The sequence below is a fragment of the Uranotaenia lowii genome, chromosome 3 (genome assembly GCF_029784155.1).
Source record: "Uranotaenia lowii strain MFRU-FL chromosome 3, ASM2978415v1, whole genome shotgun sequence".
In the NCBI taxonomy this organism is placed as follows: Eukaryota; Metazoa; Arthropoda; class Insecta; order Diptera; family Culicidae; genus Uranotaenia; species Uranotaenia lowii.
This window is the reverse complement of record NC_073693.1, coordinates 181,116,716-181,137,069: the sequence shown is the minus strand read 5'-3', so window position 1 is coordinate 181,137,069 and position 20,354 is coordinate 181,116,716. Positions and strand designations below refer to the sequence as shown.

Below are 20,354 nucleotides of genomic sequence, written 5' to 3'. Positions count from 1 at the left end.
TTTGTTTCAGATCGGCCCATAGAGCTTTGAGGTGTATTCCACGTCATCCTCCAGCCGGAAAAGCCGAACGTGACCGGATTAGTCGAACGGAGGAGGCCATGAATGTACGCGACGCAGGTGGATTCAGCGGCCATAGCGGCTCAGAAGAACGCGAAGCCGAATTACCAGTCCCTATTTATCTCCAATAAATATCATTTTTGAAAGAATTTTGTATTTTTTTTTATTCTTATTGAAGAAAACAATCAAACCAACCAGCATTTACCTTTTAAATCAGTAAATGGGAAAACGGTATTATTTACTATTTTGCTAGGTGAATGCGAAAAAGGTAAAATTTACCTTTTTGCTAGGTAAATGGAAAAAAGGTAAAATTTACCTTTTTGCTACACGCAGAGAAAACTTGGATTTTGAAACAAAACAAAACTGACTTGGAATCAAAAAATTCATTTTTTGGTATCAAACTCTTGCTTTCTTTGAATCAATGAATTATGGTTTTGATTCAAATGAATAATTTTTGAAAGAAAGAATAAATTTTTTGAATCGAATAATTTTGGACTTTGATTTTAAAGAAATTCTTTGATTTAAAAGACGTTTGTTCAATTGCATATTTCTTTTGAAACAAAGTAAATTTTCATTTAACCAAAGCAAAATGCTTTCGAAGAAAAGGAATAATTTTTTTTTAATAAAAACTTTTTAAACTTAGAGTTATTTTGAATTGAGCAAGAAGAATAAAACAGAAAAACAGAATTGAGTTTGGCCGCGGTTGTGTTAACAATCTAAAATCAGAGTTAGCTTAGGAGAATTCAGGATGAAGAATGGTAAGTGTATCCGTTAATAAATAAAAAAGGAAATATTTAAGAATTTCTATAAGCGCTTGCATAGTTACAGGACCACTGCTCATTCCACCCCAATAGTGGTTAGTATCTTCGGCCCGATCTTCAGCGGCAACTACCAGTCGGATGGCGAGGAAAGACAGCAACGGGACTTGCTTCCGGAAGTCAGCCCACGAAGAAATGCCTTCACGCCAGACTGGTAAACTTTGTCACCGAAATTTAGGATCGGATCATTCAATTATATAGTGAACCAGTGTTTTTCTTAAGTTTGTGAATAAAAAAGAATTGAAAATGTTATATTTTTCTATTTATTGTTTAAAATTCCTAATAGCAACTTCGAAATAAAATAAATGAAGAAGAAAATATTTCTTCCAATTGGAATAAATGGGAAAGAGTTCAATGAATAAATGATTTAAATCTAAATCTTTGTTCCATTGTAGCAAACGAAAACAACTTTGTATTAAATGAAACTGTTTTTTGTTTCAAAGGATTAGAATTTTGATTCAAAGATTTTTCAAAAGAAAAATTCTTCGAAACAAAGAAAAATGCATTTGAACAAAAAGAATTATTATTTATCCCAAAATCAAAGGAAAAAATCCTTTGTTTTTGTGGCACTTTCCTTTGAAATAAAAAATCTTTTCGCTGCGTGTAGGTAAATGAAAAAAGGTAAAATTTACCTCGAAAGAGGGGTGGAAAAAATTCACCTCGCAAAAAGGTAAATTTTACCTTTTTTTTATTTTCCGTGTAATATTGTGCGTTCAACCAAAAATATGTGATATAGATGAGCCAACCATACGAATTTTGATAACAACCTATAGAGTTTTTTATCCGTGATATTATAGCAACCATGGTCTGCAGACATCAAGTCAAGGGTGAGTTTTCATTGGATAGGTAGATATTTTATGAAAGATACTAATCAAAACTTTATTTCAGGTGGTCAACACTTTGGCACAAAGCTTCCACCCCAGAGCAGAACCGGTGCTGGTATATTAAAAAAATGTATAATTTTGGTAATAAATACCACATAATTGAAAAAAATGGAATAACTCTTATTTATTGGTCATTATAGGTACAGCCAGTATTCAAAACTTAATTTCGAATTGAAATATAAATTTGTTACCAAATACAGCCGAATGTTTTGAAAGAAATTGCTGGTTTCCAGCAATCTTGATTGCTGATTTCCAGCAATTCGGATTGCTGGAATACAGCACTAATGTTTCCTTATAGCTTCTGGAAAGTGACTAATTTTTAAAAACAAGACCAAAAGTTTGAATAAAATTGAAACAAACAAATGAAACAAGTTATTTAATTTAAAAAGTAATATGAATTTTAAAGAAAAAACAACTGAAAACAATAATTCTAACCATGGAATTTTACAGTTCTGAATTATGATAAATTGTGAAATAACATTGATATTCACGATCGATGAATCATTGGAATTCAAGGGAAAACAATTAATTTCACAGTTTCTTTGAAAAAAGTGGAAGCTGTAATAACCGTCAACTTTATCTTTTTGAGTTTTCAAATGTATGGGAAAAAGTTGATTTTTTCATTGTTAAGTTGCTTAACAACCCCCTTTTTTCATGGTAAATTTTGCTGAAACCATAAATTTTACTATCCGAAAATATTTTTTTTTTGTTTCGATTATAGTCGAAACAAAAATAAAAAAAAAATATTTTCGGATAGTAAAATTTATGGTTTCAGCAAAATTTACCATGAAAAAAGGTAAAAAAAAATATGAATTGGACATTCTTTTCAAGGTTTCATGTACCATGATTCGCATAGTTTCTACCATAACATTCATGATTGGGTGAGAATGAAATTCACGGTCTTTTCAAAATGTTTTTCTATTCGGGTACTTTAACACTGTCTTCGAATGTGGTTTGTATCTGCACCGAAAAAACTTTTCACATGAGCGCTACGTGAAAATGTACATAGATTTTTGCCACCATGAAAATCACGTGAAACCTACGTGAATTTCAGGTAGCAAACAGAAGTCGCACAGCAAGCAAAATTCACGTAATTTTCATATGAGTTGTAGGTGAAGCGTACGTGAAAATAATGTAGATCGGAAGTGAATAAGGATTCGATCTACTGCATACTTTTCACGTATATTTAATTAAAATATGAACGTTTTGTGTTGTATTTCACATCAATGCAATAAAAAATAATTAATTCGGAGAAAAGATTTTATTAAGCTGAATTAATAACACATCACAATATTTATTTAGTTACACTTAACTATTTACAATTTTAATGCACTTTATATTTCACTACTCACTTCACACGTCTTCGAAAATTGTATTCAATTTGGCTCCATATAGCGGTTGGCTGATCGTCCCAGCTGCTCCAATTCCGCATCCTGTTGAAATGGCAAAATATGTAAATAACAGTCAAACAGTGATATTTTTACTATACTTACGAAATTACAGCTTCTCCATCAATAAAAAAAAAATTTCTTTTGGCAGCCGATAGAACTTGGATTCACGCGCGCCATATTGGTTACTTTTTTTCTTTCACAAAGATTTCACGTAATTGAGCCATTCAGAGCTACGTGAACATCACATAAAATTCAACAAACCCGTTTGTGATCGGCGGTTCACTGGATTTTCACGTAAATCGAACGTGTCTTTGTTTTGAAAGCATGACAACTATAGGAATTTCACGTAAGGATTAAGTGATTTCATATTAGCTTCTAGGTGCTTCACGTAAACCAAGCAAAAATTCACGTAGCGAGGGCCTACGTGAAAATCCAGGTGAATTTAATGTTTTCTTTTCGGCTGAGTGTAGACCCGTCACAAACGGGTTTGTTGAATTTTATGTGATGTTCACGTAGCTCTGAATGGCTCAATTACGTGAAATCTTTGTGAAAGAAAAAAAGTAACCAATATGGCGCGCGTGAATCCAAGTTCTATCGGCTGCCAAAAGAAATTTTTTTTTTTATTGATGGAGAAGCTGTAATTTCGTAAGTATAGTAAAAATATCACTGTTTGACTGTTATTTACATATTTTGCCATTTCAACAGGATGCGGAATTGGAGCAGCTGGGACGATCAGCCAACCGCTATATGGAGCCAAATTGAATACAATTTTCGAAGACGTGTGAAGTGAGTAGTGAAATATAAAGTGCATTAAAATTGTAAATAGTTAAGTGTAACTAAATAAATATTGTGATGTGTTATTAATTCAGCTTAATAAAATCTTTTCTCCGAATTAATTATTTTTTATTGCATTGATGTGAAATACAACACAAAACGTTCATATTTTAATTAAATCTACGTGAAAAGTATGCAGTAGATCGAATCCTTATTCACTTCCGATCTACATTATTTTCACGTACGCTTCACCTACAACTCATATGAAAATTACGTGAACGACTTCTGTTTGCTACCTGAAATTCACGTAGGTTTCACGTGATTTTCATGGTGGCAAAAATCTATGTACATTTTCACGTAGCGCTCATGTGAAAAGTTTTTTCGGTGTAGGTTTATTCAAATATATTAAAACCAATATATTGCGGTTACTGGGAAAATTTCTAATCGCGCGACGGTAGCCTTCCGTGCGGTAGGCTAGCCGGAGCAGTAAACACAGTTTAAAAAATCACTCTTACTCACTAATTTCATTGAATAGTTAAGAAGTAAATTCTTGAATCAATCTTCAAATCATTATTTTGCAAGAGAGGACAAAACATGAAGTCATCGGAATGAAATATTATTATTCTTAGTATTCATTGAGATTGAATTAATTACGAGCGTTAAAATCCCAGACAAAAAAAACAATCTACATTATTGAAAACACATTTTTCCATAGCCTGAGAATTAACGAAATTGGCATGACGAAGATTTTTGATGCGATAAATGCGTCTTTGATACTTTATATGCTGGTCGAATTCAATTATGTTGTCGTTAAAATGTAACAAATCGTATATGAGAAGTTAAAAAAAGGAGTTGTGTACGGTGAATAATTTATTATAGGAAATAATACCATTCGCATCGCAAAAAATTGGACTGCGCACTCATAACTGCGAAATTTGTGCGATCTGTCAAATCAGTATAAAATCTGACGGTTTTCTACACGCTAACCGCTTTTCAGTTAAACTTTATACGGATAACTCCGACTGCAAAACATAGCACGAAATCCAACATTCAATGAATGATCGCTACCGTGTCGTCGAACTCTAATAACTTCCCAAGCAACCAAAAGTCGCGTGTTTACTTAAAGATGGAACTCCGAAGTTCACATTTGGCTGAAAAAATGTTTTACGGGAACTTCAGGTGACTCTTGTCGCGTAAAAGTTACTCAGGAACTTCCATCGCCCTTTGAAAGGTTAAACTATCGATAACGGAACTTCTAAGCGCTTTTAATGGAACTTCTTTCAAAAAGGTCGATAACATTCGCGTAACATTCCAAAACGCACCATTAAGATACTTGAAGGTGTTTTAAAGAACCTATATGGGAAATCTAAGCGACATGTCAAAAATGTTTTTCAAGAAGGTCGATAACGTTCGCGTAACATTTTAAAGCGCACCATTAAGATACTTGAAGGTTTTTTAAAGAACCTTTATGGGAATTCTAAGCGACATGTCAAAAATGTCTGTCAATTTCTTGTCATGGTATTTGTTTTGTTTATATCTGTACTGATAATTACAAATGGAATTCAAGATTTTTTCGAGTTTCTCTTATAAATGTTAAGATATTCGAATAAATTTTTGATGATGCGAATTTTTGTTATGATTCATATTGTGTACTGAAAGTCCTTTGAACGAAATAAGGTACCTTCTATTGACCAACCCACTCAATCATCTCAAATGACATTAAGTTTAAATACTAATCATTACAGTGGCAATTAACTATTGCTGGATTGGTCGAGAGGCTGGTGAGTTTCATTGCAACCTAGAGAGCAGCGGTTCAATTCTCTAGGCGTGTAAGCAGCTTTTGTAATCAAAACAATATAATTAAAATCAATGAGATATACCATGAAAGACCGGCAACCTAGCAATCTGACATGTGGTTGTCAGAGCAATCTGTCAATCTGTTTTTTTTTCAGCGCGTAGAAGTCTCTTGACATTCTCTTAGAAGCTGAATAGCGTTCTCTACAGCCACCTAAACGAACTTGAAAGTAGCTTTAAGAACTTAAATTTTGGGCTGATTAGCATTCTCTTCAGACACAAACGAAAGCTGATTAAGCTTCTACGGAATATTTTTAAGGGAATTCTGGTTGCTTGGGTTATTTAAACAACTACAGGTTTTTATTTTTTTCGTGAATTTGTCCGCTGATTGAACTCATCGCAAACAGGTTTTTTTTATTATTCATTTTTCCGTGATTTTGACCGCTGATTGACCAAGCTCAAGGCAAACACAATTTTTTGTTTTATAAACAATATCTATAGATAATCCGATAATAATATTTAGTATACATGTTTGTTTGACAACTTTTTATTAAATCATCTTTCAATGTTCTCCGCTTGTTCATCCGATTGAATTTTAGTCGATAAATAAATAACAATGCTCATTTTTTCTTAAATACTGTAATATTTTTTTACAGTGGTACCCTACGGTAGCCCAAATCAGCTATCGCAGAAATAGAAAAAAAGAGTGGATCAGCAATACCTCACTGTCAGCCTTCTCCATACATCTCATCAAGGACACGTATGTCAGCACCACCTACTGACGAAAGTTCCTACTAAAGTCACTGACAGTACCACCAAAAATAGTTTATATAAAGATTCCCAACTCTTATGAAAACCGGGAGACAAAAAAAATAAGCGCCACCATCAAATATGACGGCAGAAATGCAACTAAAACACAGTGAACACTGTTAGCAAATAAAACTCATGTAAAGCAGATTTTATCACAAGGTGGGACACATGTACTCAATTAAGAGTTTTTAAGCACAGCAATCAAAAGCCCCATTAAAAATAACTAATTGTTGCACTCAAAAAGTGTCAGTATCAGAAATGAGGGTGTGGATGGAAAAAAATGGAACTGCACAAATTAGATCTATGGATTATGACATTCGTGCCTCATTTTAAATCAGTACCTATTTAAATTTTTCTACAAGCTAACCGCTTTTTGTGACTGCAAAAGATTGCACAATTTTATCAGCCTGCTTGTTTCACTTTGAGGAACACTCAAAATTTGAAAAATTAATTATAAAATAATATTCTTCAAAACACGACACTTCAGGTAAACTAAAACGCCATAGTTGTATAAGTTGGTCCAGCTGTTTCTATTATACAGCACTTTGAGTATTGAATTTTTTCTAACTGATTTCCTTGCAGTCCATTTAGCTAAATTTAGTTCTTAATTTTAGTTCAACATTTCGAAATGCTATGTACAAATTTAACAGAGTTAATATGGGTCGCGGTACATATCAGGTGAAAATGAAAAATCTTCTCTAGCCAGTAAGTAAAAATAATTGAAAGATGAATTTTGAACTCGTCTCAAAGTTTAAAGCCTCCTTAGATATTTTAATTTCGATTCCCCTGATTTTACCGTGGAAATGTTATCACATTGAGGGAATGAAAAAAAATCTTAAGAAGTTTTAAACACTGAGACTGGCTTGAAATTCAACTTTTAATGTTTTCATTATTATATTCACTGATTAAGTTTGAGTTTTTTCAAATTGATAAATCTGAATGTGGTTAGCTCAATTTTACTGAGTCAGTTTTTGTTTCTGCCAAATTTAATCAAATTACGTCAGAGTGCATTTTGAATAGTATTCATTTGATTAAAAACATATCAGAGTGCATCTTGATCTGCACGCTACGATCATTAAACCAAAAATTATCCATTACAAGATTCGGAACTCTTGCGGGAATCGACGGACAAAATCCAAAAGCGCCACCATCAAATGCTGCGGCAGAAATGCAACTATTTAGTAAAACACGCTAAGAGTATCAGCAGCGGTCAGGTGCTAAAGCTATAATAACACTCCATTTTGACACTTCGACGGCGCACCGCAAGGTTTCAAACCAGGTGTTATCTTGCTCCTGGGTGTTAAAAAAGCGAGCCAGGAGTCAAATATGAATACCGACCAGCTCCTGATTTGACAGGTGCTAAAGTGTCTAGGGAAAATTTACAAAAGAAAATAGCAACAAACAACAACAAAACCTATCGGTGCGCCATCAGTGGCAAAAATGGAAACAAGTTTAGAACTTATCGGTGCGCAAATGAGCTGCTAAAGCTAAAATAAGACTTAGAATGTGTCCTGGGTTAACACCTGGGATAGCACTTACCGGTACTGATGCTCTAAGGAAAAAAAACAATTAATATTACACGTTCGAAAATAACTAGCAGTTTGAGGGTTCATTTGCACAACAAACACAATGAGGTCTTTCTCTACGTGGTCTTGGCTCTCCAGAATTAGAACGGTTTTTCGGTATCAGAGTCGTCATTCGCTATTCAAAGCTCTCCTTGGGGGCCGTTCAGATACCACGCGGATAGAAAAATGAGATTTAAGAGCCTCCCCCTCCCCCATCTGGTGACGTGGACAAGATTGAATTTTTTTTTCTAGATCTAATTTGACAGTTAGAAAACACTACTTTCTGTTTTATTGTTAAAGAAATGGCGGATTTTGAAAAAAAAAAAACGAAATAGCATTTCCTGATATGAAATCATTTTAAAAATTTTAAATTTCTAAACTATGATATTTATCACTTGCTTGCAAGTGGCTACTAGGGTAACGGACTTATATTGGACCAGGGGACCTATTATGGACCACCTTGATTCGCTCTCTTATGGATCAAGCAATAATGAAAAAATTAGTGCATTACATTGAGTGCCCGGGCTTCAACAATATTTGCTAAAAATTTCATGATTATTTGTTTTATAACAGAGCTACACAAGGTGGTCCAAAATTGGTCTTCTGGTCCAAAATAAGTCTGTTACCCTAGTTGTTTAAACTTAAATTGGAAAACTTTGCAATTTTAAGATTTTGAATTAAACATCTTAATAAAACTAGATAAAATGTATCTTCATCTGAATGAATTAGACTAAATTAAATTAAGACCTTGGTAAAATAATCTGTATAAAACAAAAATCAGGATCCCAATCAAAATAAATACTTGGCCAAGTCATCAAAACCCTCAATCGCAATATTTTCAGCACTGTTCTGTGGAATTTGGAATCAATAATCAGGCTCAATGAGATATGCAATACAAATAAGTTATCTGTTTTAAATGAAGATTATTATTTTTAATTGAGGAATCTGAATGCACAAAAACGAGTCAGGTTCTCAATTAAATTGAGTCAGCTTTTCTCTAAAAATTGGTGAAAGTATGTCAGAGTGCATTTTGCAGATGTATTCCAAATTTGAACAAAAGCAAATTAGAGTGCATTTGAACCCCCCGGAACGAGGGGTACATGTGAAAGTTCAATTATCGAGAAATGTTGACCTTTTCTGTCAGTAGATGGTGTTAAGGTTTGTTAAATGATTGTCTGTTGGCATTTATATGAAAAAATTCAAGAGCTAGGTATCTTGGAATATATTATTTTTGATTAAACACAATTTGTGAAAAATGTTGACCTTTTCCGTCAGTAGGTGGTGCTGATGTTTGTAGAAAGAATGTCTGTTGGAATTTATATGAAAAACGTAAAGAGCTGGGTATCTTTATATCTACTATCTTTGGTACCACCATCACTGCCCTAAGCGACAACAGCACCACCTACAAGTCAGATATCCGCCAGAAGTAGTTCAGATCGTCGAAGTTTATACGTGATAGTTGGAACTTTCTCCACATGATGTCGTGCTTGATGTGTCGCCTTGTTTTTTTAAAGAGTGAGGTATATTAGTTTTATACTATATTTGGTTTATTACTAACAGACACTAAAGCTGCTTATTTCAATGTTCGAAACTTTAATAATGATTCCTTTTATTGTCACATTATGTAGCTCCTCGCAATGAAAGGACAACCGTATTTAATCAAAGCTGTAGAATCATTCAACTACACAAAGGTAATCACGAATTTAAACATTTGATATCTCATCCTTCTTTGTTTTGTGTAGGAACTTCAATGAAATGATCCGTTACAATTTCTCATCAAACTAGTAATATATAAAAATCTTTAAACAAACAATACAGCAATAAACATCCCAGGACGGAAAATAAGTCGAATAATTAAAAAAAGAAAGCCGAATAATCATTCTTTGCGTACGAAATGAAATTTGCAACCAAGCTCTTGTTCTTATCAGTCAAGACACATTATAAATTGACCGCGCAATCTGGTGGCTCTTTTGAGTCGTGGCGCGACATCTAGATTTCAACTATGCATGATTTTTAAAATTAACGTAACGTGGCGCCACAATCTACGTTTTCTCAAATTGAAAGAAAATGGAGACTTTCGTGAACAAAATGCGTGATATTACGGCCAGGTTCAGATATCATTTAGCGCTTAATAGCAAAAAAATATAGTTTTGTTTAACCTTTTTAGTGTTCTTCTGATCCCAATCTGTACCTTACCGCTACTGGGCCATTAATACCGTCGGGTAACGGGCATCCAGCCTCGGGCCTCGGGCCTCGGGCGAACAGTGAAAACTTTAAAAACTCCGAACACAATTTTAACTATAGCACAGTGTAACGCATCTATTTCCGCAGACAAAACAATACATCGAAAATTGGCACGAAACACAATGTTCGCTACCGATTGCGCCATTGTGGTAAACGATTTCATTTATTTATTTTGTTCTTCACGTTCGAACTATTTTTTTTTGCGACTACGACGAACACAACTTATTCCCGAACATGGTTGAGAGCAAGGTGGGTATATACTCTGTATCTAAGAACCAGGGTTGTCAGATGGTTTTTAAAAAAATCTGTATCGGCCTCATGAAAAAATCTGTATTTATCTGTATTTGAACTTAAACCACAAAAAAGTGCTATTATTGATTTCTATGTTAGATTATTGCTTAATATGCAATATGGATATCAGTTTTAATGTTTTTAACGTATTCATTATTTTAAAATTCAAATTTATTACATTATTTGAACTAAATGTAGAGTGATAAAATGTTAGTTTTTTTTTTGTTAGATATGAAGATTATTATTAAAGGCTAATTCACTCACACCAGATGAACAAATGCAATTTTGTTGGCCGCAACCTGCAATCTGCAATAACTTGAGAGTCAACTAAGTTATGGTCAAAACAAGCTAAAGTTCTAAAGAAGTTAGTCTTCAAAAATTTTTCAAATAAATATCCTTAAAACAGGTTCAACTCATTAGCTTCCAAATCAGCTTACCAGATGAACAGTACATTGTTTGATAACAGAGATACGCGTTATAAGATACGCGAACTAAGAGTGCATGTTTTAGAAGACTGATCTTAAACTTCTGGCCGTTACACCATACTACGGGGTGATCCCAAACTTTTGGACGATGACTTGAGTAGCTATTTTATATATTTTAAGAACATTGCAAATTCTTCGCACAAAATTAAACAAATGTTTTTTTTAATAAGTACGGAAAAAGAATTCATATGCAACTCGAATTTTGAAATTTTAAGTTTGGTTTTTGAAAAATGTCCCAACTTTAAGCTAAATTTTAGTCATATAAATTCAATATTAACATTTTGTTAAATACATACAAAGAAGGTTTAGCTCACGATCTCTTGAATATGATCAAAAGAATTCCAATATATAAAAAGATGGCTGAGATATGAGCGATCAAAATTTTCATGTTTTTGAGGAAGTGATCCCAAACTTTTGACCAGCAGTTTATTTCTGACATCATTAAAAAAAAAGTCTTCGGGAATTTGATATTGAAGTTTCTATTTAACTTATTCCCCAACTTTGCCGAAATCTACAAAACGTGTTTACTCATGCCTCAAGAAAAATGAAAGATTGTACTTTGTTCATTAAATTTAGGTCAAAATTTCCATTTTTGTGGAATTGGAATAAAAATGACAAAACGGAAACTTTTATCACTGTTTCCTCCGAAGTCAAAGTTACTCGCTTTCCTCGGGAAAATCGATGTTTTTTTTTTATTTTTGACATGTAGTTTAGCCAGCGTATAAGTTTATTGAATGCATTTTTTAACCTATTCTTAGTATTCCTATCTAAAATAAGAGCTTATATTGCTTGAAGGTTTCTGCCATGTGTTATCGATAAAAAATTTAGAGCCAATTTATAGATCCTTACCACATTTAGAACTTCGAAAAATTTCGTCTTATAAACATCACGCCTGATGTTGCACTTTAAAAAATTAAGGTACACCGGGGTAAGTGTGGACGGGTTTTCGTATAGTTCAACTTTAAAAAATCATTAAAAAATCAGCAGTAGAGCAATTTTGATAAATTGACGATCAATGTGATGCAGAACATATTTTTAAAAAAGGTGAAGAGATGAGCTCGATAGAAGCAAAGCGAAAAAAGTTATCACGCAAATCGTTATGGACGGCTGGTGTCTTCACTTACCCCGCTTTATGGGGTAAGTGTGGACGGTAGATTTTCCCTTTGATTTCTCAGGAAATTTTCAAAAAAAATGTGTTTTCTTGGTTGAATACGTTACTTTATTGCTCGAACCGTCCAAAATTTTGAAAAAAGTTCATGATATATAATTATAGTGTGTAATTTATGTTACAACACACGAGATCCGATTTCATCAAAAACACCCCAACAAACCATTAAGCACTATGATAAGCCGAATAATGGGAGAATTAAAGCACTCGAGTGCCTGTAAGCCCTACAAGACTTTATCAAGTGCCAATAAGCACTGGTGGGAACAAGCATGGAAATAATTCGTATATAGGTTCGTAACAGTGCTTCAGGGCTTCCAAACCCTGCAAATGATAGCTAGTGGGTTAAACGTCATTTGAAGAAAAGAAAAAAAAAAAAACTAGAAATTTGTTTACTTTGGATCGTTGCTGCTCTACGAGGGCGAAGAAATGTAAGTATTTTGGTTAGAATAATATCAAAGCCTGATAATGTTGAATTTTGAATCCATCTATCCTTTTCAGCAATTTGGATTGTCGGCATCATGATGGAACAACAGGCGCGAAAGGATCTTGAACGGTTTCGCTTAAACTGTCCCTGCATCTGGCATCTGGAAACAGCTGGTCCGATTCTATTAACCAGGTATTTGCTGTCCAGTGTCCATACTTAAAAAAAACTTGAGCAAAGTGAAAATAAGTGCGCAGAATAAAAGTATTAACCTACTTCACAGTAGATGATTAACAAATATATCTCTAACGAAAAATCAAAACTGCATTTTTTATTCATTCCGGAACATTCAATTTCGAACGAGGGAAATGATATCCAGTTCGCTTAAATTGGCAAAATTTTCCCCTATTCTTGTGTTGTCTCGATTAACGATTGAGCAGAGGCGCTAACAAGTGAAAGGTCGGAAAAGTTCTGAGTTCGATTCCTCGCTTCTTCCGTAATGTTTCAATCTTCAAAAAAAAATTGTCGACTTGAAAAAAGGGGTGAGGGAGAAAAAGGAAACGAATAAGGGGGAAAAAAGACAGAAAACATAAACAAATTTTTTTTTTTTTTAACCAGTGGGTTGTACCCACTGGCAAATTTTTTTGACATTTCCCCATAGGCCGTATATCAGTCGAATTGCAGGCCAAAAGTGGCTTTCAATCAGCCCTTGAAAGGAATGTAGAGCTATTTGGCTCAGCTAGGCCTTTTCTATATCCAGCTATAATGCCAACTTAGGGCCATTTATCAAGGCTTATTGGTTACTTGGGACAGAACAAATAAGTACTTTACTCAAATTTTCATGATCCGAATGTTAATATAGCTAAATAATACAACTCATAAAGGATGAAAGACAGAAAATTGAAAAAATGTGTAAACATCAGGTCTTTTTAAAGCCGTCCACACTTACCCCAGGTAGGGGTTGGAGACAAAATTTTAGTTTTTTGTAAACAAACTCTTTTTTCTTAATTTTTAACCGCCGTTTCTTTTCCTAACTGGTTGTTTGGAATGTAAGGATTGTTTCAATGTAGAGTTTTTCATCGAGAGCCAGCTAGTTTAGGAGAAATTTGCAATTGAAAAAGATGCACATCAACTCGACATCGTAGTTGAAAATAGAAAATTCCGAAAAAGTCGCTGTAAACAACCGTTATTGTCTGAATCGTATCTTTTTCACAGTTATTGGATAGATTACAAGTAAATTGAACATTCTGCATCAAAAGTTTGAAAAAATAGTGCACAGTATTGTTTTTATAGCCATCGTCCACACTTACCCCGCGTCCACACTTACCCCGGTGTACCTTACTCAAAAACTATAAATACCTATAACAAAAGCTTGTCGAGATGTAACACGTTTAATTTCAAGTTCAGTTGATAAATTTTTATTAATGAGTTAATTTCAAATCAGTATATGGACCATGAAGACCAATCCTTTTTGTTATCGTAATGAAATATGAAATTAAATTTCGAATGTTTGTTCCTGTATGAACTAAAACTCGTTTAAATAAGTGGGCTGGTTTAAAAAAATTAACTGCATATCGTGTAAGACATGAATTTGTTTTTTTAAGGTATTCTCCTACTTTATTCAGTTATATAGTTTCGCATTTAAAAACTGACTGATTCAAACCTTATTGAAATTAGAATTTTTATATGATTCTCAATCTATTTTATTTTTAAAACTCTCTTAAAGTGATAATCTTAAATACCACCCTACTTTATAGATATCAAACTTAAGGAGAAGAGATTTTATACTGATTTTATTATCAAAATTCGCGTACTCTGTTAGGGGGGCTATTATTCGCCGTTAAAACAATTAAGTTATGCTGCTGGAAAAAAGAGACTATAGAAGCTCCTACTAACCTAGAATAAATGATAAGTAGATGGTTATAGTCGTCACAAAGCTCACTTGTAGAAGTTAAAGGTCTGGATTAATTATTTGTGCTGTTGCAAGCATTTGCGGTATATACTGCAATTGGAAAGATTTGAAAAGATTCAACTGAATTAGTCCATAAATACGGTTAATCAACAATTGATTTAGATTTTTTTCAAAAAAATCTGTATAAATCTGTATCAATGTTTAAAAATCTGTATAAAAATCTGTATCTGTATCTTATCTGTATTGACGTTGAAAAATCTGTATAATACAGAAAAATCTGTATATATGACACCGCTGCTAAGAACCTTGGTTGAGAGAATGGCCATCCCACACGGAAAATAATAAAAAGGTAAAATTTACCGAGTTAGCAAAGGTGAACGCTCGTGAAAGCCAAAAAGGTAACTTCTACCTACCCTACAGTGAGGTAAAATTTACCTGAATCGAGGTTGGAAAAAATGTACAATTCAACGAGAAAAAAGGTGAATCCAAAAAAGGTAAATCTTACCTCGTAGCGAGGTGAAGTTCACCTGAATTGAGCTCGATAAAAAAGTATAAAAGTCACTGCATCGAGGAAGGTCCCTGTTGAGTATCGAAATACTCGTCCCAAAGATAATATTCGAAGGAAAAGCTGCTATGTACAGTGGATGAAGGTCCTGCGAGATGGTTGCTAATCTGTATCCCGCTCCGCCTGTGTAGGAGAATTTCCAGTAACCAATTCTGAACATGATCAAAATTAGTGCAGTGATACATAGTGTGATTTCAAGCTAAATAAGTTTTATTGTAAAATAAAGTTGTCTAACAGTGCAGAACGTTTATCATTTTGAATTGAAAGAGTACATTGAACAAAAATGCAGCAGAAAATTAATCTGCTTTCCATATAGCATCTGTATGCAAAATTTTATAAAATTCATTTTTCAGCACATATACTGTTCATGTGTCGCCACACATAACCATTCTATGTTTTTGGCTATGTGTGGGACACATAATTTTCAAATGGAGCACAAATTGCAAATTTCTATATAGGCTCACACATAGCCCCAATGTGTCGATTTTTATGAGTGTATAATTCACCTAGAAAAAAAGGTAAATCCAAATAAACTTACCTCGTAGCGAGGTGTAATTGACCTGGATTGAGCTAAACAATGTAACTCGCGGTTGCTCAGCGGGTGGGTGGTTTATTTATATTTAGCGGGATTTGTGGGTGGAATGAGTGGAACTCAGGGTCGTATTTTTCTGAGGGATAGCACAGACTACTTCCTCCGGAGTATTCAGAATATTAGAGGAAACTCCAATAGGGATGTTCATGAAACGGGGAAAATTTACCATTGCCACACTGCGAGTGGTACCTCGCATGTTCCCAACCGGGTCAAACTATTATTTTAAAATGAACTAATTCTGCCAGGGACTGATTTGAAGTGAAGTTTTGGGTGGGGCCCTCCTGGCCCAGAACGTGAAACGGACAAAATAAGTGTAAAAAGTTCAAAATTACTCTACTAACAGATAAGATCTATTGGCTTTTAATGGGTTACATTCTGAATATATTTAAGACTAATTTCTCTTACTGACGTCACATAAGGGGCTTTTGTTACTTGCGTGATTACTAGTGGTTTGGCTCTGCATGGCTGTTTGCCGGAACCCGAAATACTGGGGCCGGAGACTTTTCTCTAGTTGACAGATTCCACGTCTGTCTAGAACTGGTTCTAACCTCATAGGCTCCATTCCGGCGTCCCGGAAGAGCCCACGAGCTGCGGGTCGATGTTTCTAACACCGCTGGTGATGACCGTTCCAGTCGATACCGTGTGGATGGTATTTTAGCAAGTCGGTAGATTCTTCCTGTCTGGATGTTGTGCCGTGTGCTGCTTAGCCGAAAAGGAATAAACCAAAACAAAAAAGGCCCTCTTGGACCTGCCAAACAGGTTATAATACATGTGACGTCATACTAACATACACGTGGTTTACAATGTGTTTTTTTTCTGTTAAATTCTGTTAAAATTTACCTTTTATGTTGTATTTTTTTGTAGAGCGTGCCGTTACACTGGATGTTGTGTGTAGTCTAAGCACTTTTTGTATTGGCTGTTTATATAAATAAATTAAGTTTTAACGTGTTTCACAATACTTCGCTATTTTCTAACAAACCTTTCTATTTTTGATACATTTTAACACAGTTTTCTTTTAATTTTAACGTGTTTGTTCGCAAGGCTTTTTATATCTGTAAATAGTAGGAATAGATTTTTAACACTTTACACCATTGATTTTAACTTTGAAACATACACTACACGACGCGCACTTCCGTTCTTCAAAACGTTCCCAGACAGAAAGAACGGCTATGCAAATCCGTTTTGTAAAAAGGTCTATGATATTTTTGACCGACACACATACAAAGATGAGATTACGCGGATGTGTCGCTCTCCGGGTGATAACACTTCCTCGCGGTGACGCAGGCGATCCTCCGACGCCCATGAACATCTCTCGCGAGAGAAGTGACTGCGTGCTTCTTTGGGAAGGCGGTAAAAAGGAAGGAATCCCTGAGAGCCCTTGTGAGTGTCGATGGCTTTGACATTTCTAAGTCATGATTAAGGTACACGGTAATTTTAAATTATTCAGAGACTGATTTGTTTCGATTCAAGAGTCGCATCATGTATGAAGATGAAAACGACTGAGTGGAAAACCTTCAAAATTCTGAGTTGTTTTCATCTAGCGAGTTCTAAATCCTGGGACTTAGCAAAGACTCACACTTTTACGAGCAAAATAGATAAAAACAACTCAGAGAGATTCAAAACACAAGATGATTGTTTGGATGCGACGCTCGGAGTGGTTGACGAAAAAATAATGGTAAGTACAATATATTTAGAATTCAAATAATAATAATGTGATTTTAAATGAAAATTTAACTAATCCATTTTTTCCTATAGGAATCGTTACGGTAGCCGGATAAAATTTCAAGTTTCGCAACTGGAGGTTCGCCGGAACACTTATGGCAGGGCTGTAGCATCAAATGTTCGACGCCGGCAATCTACCTGATGTAGTAGCAGGACTATGGCGAGCATTATCTAACATAGGAAAATCCGATGCGGACAGTGGCCGTCTGTTAAATATAAACGAACATCTCGCCCTGGTCAGAAGGCTTGTCATAATGATGAACATCATCACTTTTGGATTTGATTGGTAACTATTTTTTTCGTACTGCAGTGTCCTTATCGTAAGATTTTAAAATTCACGAGTTTTGTTTTTTTAGCCATACTCAATCTAGCTTTTTCTCTACAGGTCAATTCCAGTAGGATGCCTTAGGGGAATCTTGTTTCTATCCGCAGCAATTCTCAATTGAGATAGAATGACTATTCCGATAGTGGCAATGATGGGGACGATGGTAGCGGCAGGTTGGTGTGGTCGAGGAGAAAGCAATGATCGGTTCAACCTTATTGGTAACCACCTGAAGAACAGCCAGGATCGATACTACCGGAAGGTTAGGCAGGATACACGGTACAGCAACAGTCGTGATAAAAGCAATAAAAGTACGTGGACGAAAAACGAACAAGCATCGGTTTCGGCTCATCACGTAATCTGCGGCGGTCGGAAACTCGGACCGAATCCCTCGAAGATTTCATTGTCAAACAATGATAAATTTGGCAGGTTCTGTGTGGTTACCTTTCGGAATTGCTTTCTGCTGCTTCAGTCCAACTGGAAAATACTGGCCACACTCGTTTACCTGGCTGAAGGCTTTTTGTTCCAAAATTTACGCCAGACGATTCCGTGGGTCCCAGGCTCAACCTAAATGCAGATTTCGGTTCACCGACTTATTTCGCTTCATTAATTTTAGTCGCTATACAAGCAAATTTCACTCCTAATTTGACAACAAAACAAACACGCATATTCCTTGGAATTGAAATTAAAATAATTTTTTCACGCATTTGTTTAATTTTATTTTTCGAAACCGAAAATTAAGTTCTCTAAAAAAATATAATCCCTTTCGAAACCGTGTCAAATTTCAAAAATTCTGAGTTGTTTTGACTCAGACCGTTAAGACGCTCCTTAATAATGCCTGATTAAAAACAACTCAGAATTCGCGAAAACCCCTACAATTCATTTTTGAGTTTTGCCGTCCTAATCAAAATTTGAATTTTCCCAGTTTTGGCGCATTTTGAATTGTTTTCCTTCAAATCTGAGTCAAGGAGAATTAGAGTGTACTGATTTCTCAATGTGTCGGAGACACATTATTTTGTATGTAATGAACGGTTACATTACCCCATCGTCCCTCTTCAAAATGAATGAAACTTCATTCATTTTGTACGCAGAGAGATGAATGCAACACAATTCTTTCAAATTTTTTCTATTTTGAATTAGCAAAATAAAAATTATGCTTATGTTCATAATACTCGTACATTGCCTATTTCACAATCATCAAGTGATCGGAACAGCGTCGAGTTGCTCAGTGTAACTCACTGCAGTATCTCTTTTTGTTGACGACCACTCACGGGAAACGTCAGTACAAAAGGTAAAGAATGTTTGTTTGTAATTTTCAATTTATGGATCCAAATTTTATGATTAATTTTCATGTTTATATTCACCGGTGTTCAAAGTTGGTGGATTTTAAAGGTAAGTTTTCAAGCTTATTTTCGCAACATTGATCCTCTAGAGCTCAATTTGCAGATTTTAGTTTCCTTCTAATGTTTTTATTTCTCTTGTCGGTTTCAGCTAAAACTGCGGTGAGGAAAAATCCGGAAAGGCCGAAATTGCTTCCCCAAAAATCACCAGGTAAGTGTTGTTTTGATTGTGTTAGCCTTCCGCTAAAACACGTCCGAAAATCAGCTTTTCATCAGCTGTTAAAATGATTATTTTTCTGTGTTTTTTTCTAGATTTCACACCTGGACTGAACTAAGCAGTTGAAGTGGAAGAAAATTAACAGCAGATAATCTAAAGGGTAGGTTTTATGTATCGTTCAACATTATGAACAGATACTCATATTGTTTCGTACTTTTTTTTTTTTCTATTTTCAGGTTTTGAGTCAGCTATGGGAAGGGCCCCGATGACACTCATCAGCGGCATAGGACTGCTGTAGAGAAGGAACCATGAGAGGACCTAATTAGCGACCTCAAAAACCATGGAGAAGTTTTAAGTTCTTCAATCTTTTTGTTTGTTCTGATATTTCTGTTTTCTATTTTTAGTTGACATAACTGACTCGTAAATATGTATTTTGTGTGATAGAATCCGAAATTCCCACAACATAAGCGACTATTTCCTACATTTTTGTTTAATCCATCTGTTCGTTGCGAACCGTTTGCTTTTCCATCCGTACCGGAGGGGAATGGAAATAATAAACAGGACATTAAAAAGGTGACTGGAATTGAGAAATATCTATCGGATTCAACATCCCGATCGTCCTGATGAGGTTCATGGAAATAAGGCGTTTAAATAAACGTTTAGAAATTTGTTAACGGACAAATTTTAGTCGGTTACTCGCTCATGACAAAACGGATTACGCATCGCGAAAGTCTAAGCAATAATTGTAGATTGTTATCCATAGTCGATGTTACGTACAATTTCGCACCTTTTAAAGGCCAAATGTACGGATTAGTTAGGACAAGGTTTGAGTTTGCCATGCCACGCATGGCAGTTTTTTATAGTTCTGAAAGCGCAAAGTTACACAAAAAGTCGTGTGGAACCAGCAATTCTGGCGTTACGCTAGGTAAAGTATCTGGACTGAGATTGTTCTTGTTCGATTCGAATGTTCAAAAAAGTTTCG

General features: G+C 34.8%; 1 protein-coding gene and 2 long non-coding RNA genes across 3 annotated transcripts in view; 1 reads left to right on the top strand and 2 right to left on the bottom strand.

Moving 5' to 3' along the window:
• The window catches only part of LOC129754241 (putative 1-phosphatidylinositol 3-phosphate 5-kinase), a 303,435-nt gene extending 293,037 nt beyond the window's left edge, over nucleotides 1-10,398 (bottom strand). Inside the window, exon 1 of the mRNA XM_055750189.1 lies at nucleotides 10,285-10,398. The gene's annotated coding sequence lies outside the window, so the exon portion shown is untranslated. The remainder of the gene's footprint in view (nucleotides 1-10,284) is intronic.
• A 5,777-nt stretch (nucleotides 10,399-16,175) lies between these two features.
• Nucleotides 16,176-16,918, bottom strand: LOC129750759 (uncharacterized). The gene is made up of 4 exons (XR_008738484.1): nucleotides 16,886-16,918; nucleotides 16,751-16,823; nucleotides 16,612-16,687; nucleotides 16,176-16,519 (listed from the first exon to the last, which is right to left on the bottom strand). It is a non-coding gene; the product is annotated as an uncharacterized LOC129750759 (long non-coding RNA).
• Nucleotides 16,919-19,076: 2,158 nt separating this feature from the next.
• On the top strand, nucleotides 19,077-19,619 carry LOC129754296 (uncharacterized). The gene is made up of 3 exons (XR_008738997.1): nucleotides 19,077-19,207; nucleotides 19,307-19,366; nucleotides 19,468-19,619. It is a non-coding gene; the product is annotated as an uncharacterized LOC129754296 (long non-coding RNA).
• The last annotated feature ends 735 nt before the right edge of the window (nucleotides 19,620-20,354 follow it).